The sequence below is a fragment of the Idiotropiscis lumnitzeri genome, chromosome 17 (assembly GCF_059441095.1).
Source record: "Idiotropiscis lumnitzeri isolate Australia: NSW breed Sydney's pygmy pipehorse chromosome 17, RoL_Ilum_1.0, whole genome shotgun sequence".
Classification (NCBI taxonomy): Eukaryota; Metazoa; Chordata; class Actinopteri; order Syngnathiformes; family Syngnathidae; genus Idiotropiscis; species Idiotropiscis lumnitzeri.
The window spans coordinates 5,918,451-5,924,925 of NC_142407.1; positions in this window are offsets into that span (position 1 = coordinate 5,918,451).

The following is a 6,475-nucleotide window of genomic DNA, read 5'->3' on the forward strand; positions in this document are numbered from 1 at the left end:
GCGCCGAAAGCGCTTGCTGTTGGTCACCTTCAAAATAAAAGCTCACACTCATTTATGCACGTCCAGGGTTCGCGGTTAACCGCTTCCCGATTGCCCGGGGCAAGTGAAATTTGGCCACGGGCAAGGTAAAATTATGGACAACTTGCCCGACCGGGCAAGCATTTTTTAAAGGAGCCAAATATCTTTAATTTCGACGAAAACTGTGGTGTGATCTGTTTGTGTGCACTGTATGGTGATGGTTTAACCCAGACACCCCCTTATGTTGTGGTATGGTCCATTGGCCTTATCGGGGGCAATGGGCGGGCGCTACGGGGATCAGTTAGTTCAGTGAATGTCGAGTTAAACGTCAATAAGTCCCGCAGTATTGGAACTCGCTGTAGTTGCATCCTCATTTGAAGTTTGAAAAACATAACAAAAACCTACGATATTTCGGCCGAAAATTGACAGCCGGAAGTTTTATTACCTTCTGCGCATGTTTACAAGTGGCGACGAGTTCGTTCAAATCCGAACATTTCGGATTCCTCTGACGTGACTAAAATAGCTCGAATAATTTTAAGTAGACAATTCAGTTGTGAGTAAGGAAGAGAGTAATATTTGATTATTGGCTGTTAATTCATTAGCTCCATGATGTGACCTGACATAGTGTCAGTGACTGTGTTCTGTTTATGCTATGAAATTTATGAAGGCAGCACCGCAGCACACTTAAAGGAATACACAAATTTCCCACACTCATAATTTACTCATGTGATTACTCAATTAATAGGGTCTCCTGGATTTAAAATTGATAATCTGGATTGCTGTAATATCATTTTCCCAATTTAACATGCAGATTTGTTAATTATTAAAACTACAATTAACATTTTCAATAACTGCACAGAATGATACATGCTGTTGTGAGTAGGGTTTCATGGTTGATGATGAAAACAAGATTAATTTATGAATATCAGATTATATGTTTATTTACATTTGTGACACACATTTTACAACCATAAACATTTTATTCTTAGAGAAAAAAAAATGGTCAGTTGCCCAAGTCGGGCAAGTAATTTGGCCACTCGGGCAAGGCAAATTTTAGTGGCACAAGCAGTTTTTAAAGTTAACCGCGAACCCTGACGTCAGAGGTTTGGATAAAAAAAACCTGTTATTAAACTTCTCTGTTCAAATAGGGGGAATGCAATCTTTCTCAGAATTGCACCAATAAATGTTCTGAATTGAGATAGAAAGAGAAATCAATGTTAACTGTGCACCGATGGCTGACATTACAATTAATTAAAAAAATATATACAGTGGAACCTCGGTTCTCGAACGACTCTGAGGTCGAACAAATCGGAGTTCGAACAAAAAAATAGAGAAATTCTTGCTTCGCAGTGCGAACAAACCTCGGAGTTCGAACACCGGTATGACGCGTGAGTGCGTACGCGAGGGTGGGATGCTGAGCGGCGTACGGGTGTAGATCGCTCTCTTTCTCTCTTTATGACCAACTGTTGTCGCGTGCGGACGTGCTGCGTTTTGCTCTCGCGTTTTATATAGGTGTACAAAGTGTTTTAGCCCCTAATCATGCCTCCAAAGAAAGTCAGTGCAAGCAGCAAACAAATGGTTTCGGTGTTCGAACAATTCGGTTTTCGAACAGGGTTCTGGAACGGATTATGGTCGAGAACCGAGGTTCCACTGTATATTTTTCGTTATCCCACAACCAGACCAGTGCTGGGGAACACTAGATCAGTGTTTTTCAACCTTTTTTGAGCCAAGGCAAATTTTTTTCATTGGAAAAAATCCCGCGGAACACCACCAGCTGAAAATGTGAAAAAAAGTGTTTTTTAACATTGAAAAATGACCTATTAAAAGTCTTGCATATGAATCAAATAAACATAGAATAAAGTATCGTAAAATCTTTCACATTTATACTCAGTGTGAAACGAAGTATTAATTCCTCTGCCACGAGTGAGACTTTTTTGATTTAGTCACAAGTTCAGCGACGTGGTAGCTAGCTTTAAGGGCTCTCTCCCTTACCTTTGCGTTTTTTTTCATGAAAGTTGCTTGTTTCCCCGTGTGTTCACTCAGGCGAACAAAATACGCCACATTTTTGTTTGGAAGTAAAGGGCGTTTCGTTTGGAGATGGCGTTTAAGCGTGCTTGGGACCAGAGCACCGTTGGAGAGATTTTCACCACATACCAAGCACAACGGAGTTGGTGTCGTTGCATCTCCGGTAAAAGTAAATCCAAATGAAAGATAGCTTTCGCTGTATTGCCTCACGGCAGAAACTTTGCAGGTCGTCTTTGCTTTTTTTTTTTTTTGTTTACCTCCACTCACACTAGGGCCTTCATCTAGGTTTTGTCCAGGGACCAGTTCAGAGTCAGCATTTTTTTCTCTTCAAAAACATATCCATTACTTTCACCGTCGTTCTGTTATCCACTTTTTTTATTCTGCTATCCACTTCTCGCTGCATCCGCGCCTCACTAATTCGCTTGTTTCCTAGCATAAGGCAATTCACTACCTGCTGCTGCTGCCGCCGTCTACTGGTATGAAAGAGTACTACATTTTACTACTTACTCTGCAGGCGCTAGACCGCACATGTACACAAATTGAATAATTTCCCACGGCACACCTGACAATAGCTCACGGCACACTGGTGTGCCGCGGCACAGTGGTTGAAAAACACTTGTCTAGAGAGTCCTCTCGTGGCTGGCTGTGAAGTTACTTTTTGTTTTCATGCATAAGTCGCTGCAGAATCGCAAGGCCGGCCATCCGATGAAAAACAGTGCGACCTGTAGTCCGGAAAATACAGAAAATAATTAGGGTTTGGTGTAAATTTTACACTTAACCCCATCCTGGTTATTTACAATACTTGGCAATTATAGACCAGTAAGTGTTCTGTGTCACCTTGGGAACAGTACTGCTGCTATCCTCTTTACAAGCTCACTTTCAAAACAATTTTGAAGCTTATGGTTTATTGGCAACTCATTATATATTTTATATGCCAAAAGGCAAAAAAAATGCTAAAAGTTCATATTTGAAGAAACAAACTGCTTCATTTACATTGATGTGCTCCGAGCCTCCTCGTGTGCTCAGATGTATTATTGCTTCATTGGCATCAAAAGATAAGATAAGATAAGATGTCCTTTATTAGTCCCACAATGGGGAAATTTGAGGTGTTACAGCAGCAAAGATATAGATCACACAGAGTCGGCGGCGTAATGTAGCCGTTAATGTATAACATTAGCAGCAGACATTCAGAAAAAGCATGCAAATATACACAGTATAAACGTATCTAAGTGTAAGGAAACACTCCTAATGTTTGTCCATTATACGGAGGGGGAAACGCTGTAATGATAAAAACTACTGAATGATTGAAAATACTGCAATCATAAAAATATTGCAATGATAAAAGTACTGTAATGGTAAGAGTACTGAGATGATAGAAAAGTACTGCATGATAGAAAATACTGCAATGGTAAAAGTACTGTAATAGTAAAAGTACTGCAACGATAGAAAAATACTGCAATGATGAAAGTACTGCAATGATAAAAGTACTGTAATAGTGAACATCCTGCAGTGGTAGAAATACTACAGTGATAGAAGTATTGTAATAAGAATACTGTAATGGTAAACAAAATACATCATTGGTCAATATTTAAGTACACCCTTGGCTGAAAGTACAGTAGTAGTTAATATTGCATCCTAGGACTGCACAATTGCACTAATGCCCTCCCGTTTGTAGGCCTGACCCAATGTTCTTGTTAAAAAGTCTGACAGCAGTTGGCAGGAAGGAGCGGCGAAATCTCTCTTTGGTACAGCGAGGGTGTAAAAGTCTGTCACTGAAGGAGCTGTAAAGTGTTCTCAGAGTGTCATTGAATGGGTGGGCTGGTTTGTCCAGCATTGATGACAGTTTTGCCGTCATCCTTCTGCCCCCCACTGAGTCCACAGAGTCCAGGGAGCAGCCCAGGACAGAGCTGGCCCTCCTCACCAGTTTGTCCAGTCTCTTTTTGTCTCGGCCCGAGATGCCTCCTGCCCAGGAGACCACTCCATAGAAGATGACTGATGAAACCACCGAGTCATAGAAGTTCCTGAGGAGTGTTCCCCGAACGCCAAAGGACCTCAGCCGCCTGAGTAGGAAGAGTCTGCTCTGACCCTTCCTATAGAGAGCGTCTGTGTTGTCGCTCCAGTCCAGTTTATTGTTCAGATGAACACCCAGGTACTTGTAAGTTGAGACCCTCTCAACGTCTGTTCCCTGGATATTCACTGGTGCAGGTGGAGAGTGCCGACGCTTGCGGAAATCCACCACCAGCTCTTTGGATTTCCCAGCGTTGATTTGGAGGCGGTTCTGCTGACACCAGTCCACGAACCCCTGCGTAACCCCTCTGTACTCCCGATCGTCATCGTCAGTGATGAGGCCGACAATCGCAGAGTCATCAGAGAACTTCTGCAGGTGACAGGTTGTGGAATTGTATTTGTAGTCCGAGGTGTAGAGGGTGAACAGGAAGGGAGCCAGCACAGTTCCCTGCGGCGCTCCCGTGCTGCAGAGGAGCACGTCAGACACACAGTCCTGTGTTCTCACGTACTGTGGCCGGTTTGTGAGGTAGTTGTGAATCCATGTGATGAGGTGGTGGGCCACTCCCGCCTGCTCCAGCTTGTCTCCCAATAAGGCGGGCTGGATGGTGTTGAAAGCACTTGAGAAATCAAAGAACATGATCCTCACCGTGCCCCCCGCCTTCTCCAGGTGGAAGAGTGAAGTGTGGAGCAGGTAGATGATGGCATCATCCACACTGATGCCAGGCTGGTATGCGAACTGGAGTGGGTCCATTGAGGAGCTGACCAGGGGGCGCAGATGGACGAGGACCAGTCTCTCCAGGGTCTTCATCAGATGAGACGTCAGCGCCACTGGTCTGAAGTTGTTGAGCTCCTTCGGATGGGGTGTCTTTGGAACCGGAACCAGGCAGGATGTTTTCCACAGCTGGGGGACTCTGCCCAGCTTCAAGCTCAGGTTGAACATGTGCTGGACGATTCCACACAGCTGGTCTGCGCAGGATTTGAGGAGCTGGGAGCTGATCCCATCTGGGCCTGCCGCCTTCCTCGCCTTCATCTTCCTCAGCTGGTTCTTCACCTGAGATGTTGTGAGGAACAAGGCTGAGCAGGAGGAAGTGGTGGTTGTCTGATGAGGCTGGGAACTGGAGCCTGTGGAGAGAGAGAGGGGCGAGAGAGGGGGAGAGAGGGTCTTGTTCGCAGTGGCAGGAGGGGTGGGTGGGGGCTGCATCAGGGAAGCCTGAGCGGGGTCAGACATTTGATCAAACCTATTGAAAAATAGGTTCAACTCATTTGCCCACTGAAGCCCCCCCCCCTTCCGGGTCTTACCTGCTTGTCCGTGGCCTGAGATGGTCTTCAGGCCCCTCCAGACATCCCTGGCATTGTTCCGCTGCAGTTGTTCTTCCATCCGCATCCTGTAGGACTTTTTCCCCTCTCGGATCCTCCTTCTCAGCTGACGCTGCACTCTCTTCAGCTCGTCCTTGTCGCCTGAAACAAAAGCCCTCTTTTTCTCCTTCAGGAGAGCCTTAATGTCCGGTGTGATCCAGGGTTTGTTGTTGGAGAAACATCTTACAGTCCTGGTGGGAATGGTGTTCTCCATGCAGAAGTTAATATAGTCTGTAACTGTGTCTGTTAGACCATTAATGTCCTCACCGTGAGCTTCGCTGAATACCTCCCACACAGTTGTGTTGAAACAGTCCTTCAAGACCTCCTCGGCTTCTCCGGACCATCGCTGAACTGTGCGTGTCACAGCTGGCTGCCTGCGGACGAGAGGTTTGTACACAGGCAGGAGAGCAACCAAGTTGTGGTCAGCTTTGCCCAGCGGGGGGAGGGGCAGTGACGTGTACGCCTCCTTGGTGTTGGCATAGAAGAGGTCCAATATTTTATTGTCTCTGGTTTGGCATGTTACATATTGTGTGAATGAAGGTGGTTTAACATCCATCCATCCATTTTCTGCAGCACTTGTCCTCTTGTGGGTGAGCTGGAGCATATGCCAGCTGTCTTTGGGGCAATAAGTTGTTTCATCCATTGACTGGTTGCAAGTTAATCGAAAGGTACGTACCGTGCAGCGACAGACAATCGTTGATTGGCTGTGGTAAAACATTAACCAAAAGTAAGTCTTCCTGAAAGAATATCGTTGAGGGTTTTTGTTTTTGCAGTGCGACAAATGTGTGGAGATCGGAGATGCTTGAGTATATGAGTAGATGATTCACTCTTACACCAACAAACTAACGTCAGTCGGTGCTGCTCTTTATTGACGCTCCAAAATCATTGAGTGTTTCGCTTACTCATCCATGGCCATAGAATGCCTCACTGTTGCTTCACTCTGTTTGTTGCACGGTTATAAACGGAGAGGCCACCCAAAGTGAGAGAATACTATCTTTCGTTGGACCTTGCCGAGCTATCAATTGTCGTTTGTGAAACATAAAGTGAAACAATATACAAACAAACAAAA